Here is a 1,802-nt window from a genome sequence, read left to right as displayed (position 1 = left end):
CAATTTCTTTTTTTTTTAAAGAGTTATTTTATTTAACTTTATTTATTTATTTATTTATTTATTTATTTATTTATTTATTTATTTATTTATTTATTTATTTATTTATTTATTTATTTATTTATTTATTTATTTATTTATTTATTTATTTATTTATTTATTTATTTATTTATTTATTTATTTATTTATTTATTTATTTATTTATTTATTTATTTATTTATTTATTTATTTATTTATTTATTTATTTATTTATTTTAATTTGACTAGAGAGGGACACAGAGAGAGAGAGAGTGGGAGGGAGTAAGAAAGCAAGCAGCCAGTCCTGGGACTCGAACCACAGTCAGCCATGTGGGAATCCAGCGCCTTTAACCACCACACCACCTGCTGGCCCTGATCACACAATTTCTTAAATAGTCTACTTTCAATAGCAAGTTCAGCTGCTAATTTCAAGAAAAGCAGTTTTAACTTTAATAAATCAAAGAAATGCTAAGGAATTTGCTTAAAACTTAAAACAAGGAAACAGATTAGGATTCTGTTCAGATAGTAGGTACATGAACCTATTGACAGCTCAAAACAAGACAAAAATCCTTAAAACTAGGAAACAAATCCTAGAAGAAAATCAGCAATGTTTCAGTCAAAGGTCATAAAATGCTATTTCACCAGTTCAGTCTCATGTATGTAACTATGGTTAAGTACATGCTGTGGTTCAATCTTCCGATTAAATTCTGGGATATAATATTCAACTCCAGGCTTGTCCCTATATTTAAGTTGGCCATTTTCTTAGTTTTTGAACTCTTATTTCTGTGTGTCTGTTTAATTTAATTTTTCTGCTATAGCACTCCCTTGAGAACTTTTTGAAGATATGTATGGTCTGGTGTTGGTAAATTCTTTCAGATTTTGTTTATCTGAGAATGTTCTTGTCTTTTCTTCCCACATGAGGGATAATCTTGCCAGGTACATTATTCTTGGTTGAAATTGCTTATCCCCTAACACACTGAATATATTTTCCTATTTTTCCTCGCTCATCTTGTTTTCAGTGAGAGGTCTGCTGTTAGCCTGATGGGATATCCTTTGTAGGTAACTTGCTGTTTCTTTCTTGCCAATCTTAGTTTCTTGTCTTCATCTGTGGTTTTGGTCAATCTGGCTACAATGGGTCTTGGAGAAGATCTTCTTGTATGCTGTGATGATACTTAGGGAGTGAATGTAAATTAATTAATTTTTTAAAATGTTTCAGAAAAAAAAACTCATGGAAATACATGTAATGGGAAAACTATGTATGAATTTCAAAAAATTTTGTACCCAAATAAATTCATACTTTAATTGTAAAATAAAAAACCTCTGATCTAGAAAAAACAATTTAAAAAACTGAAAAAATAACCCAAAAAAATGAGAATACTATACAAGAAATACTAGACAGCATTAAGCACCTAAACATCCAGATAATCGGTATCCCAGAAGGTGAGAAAATTAATAAGGGCATTGATAATCTATTCCATGAAATCTTGGATGAAAACTTCCCAAATCTAGAGAGGCATTCAAATATCCAGACCCAAAAAATACAAAGGACCTCTAACAGGATAAACCCAAGAATATTTTCTCCAAGGCACATCATAGCCACACTGGTCAAATCTACAGACAAAAACAAGATACTAAAATTGGCAAGAGAGAAACGTCAGGTTACTTATAAAGGTTATCCAATCAGGTTAACCTCAGACCTCTCATCGGAAGCAATGCAAACAAGGAAAGAATGGGAACATATATTCAAAGTGTTACGTGAAAAACAGTTTCAACCAAGAATACTATAC

This window comes from Tupaia chinensis, unplaced genomic scaffold (assembly GCF_000334495.1).
Source record: "Tupaia chinensis unplaced genomic scaffold, TupChi_1.0 Scaffold143728_1, whole genome shotgun sequence".
Classification (NCBI taxonomy): domain Eukaryota; kingdom Metazoa; phylum Chordata; class Mammalia; order Scandentia; family Tupaiidae; genus Tupaia; species Tupaia belangeri.
The sequence above is the reverse complement of the archived record's forward strand: the minus strand, read 5'-3'. Positions refer to the sequence as shown.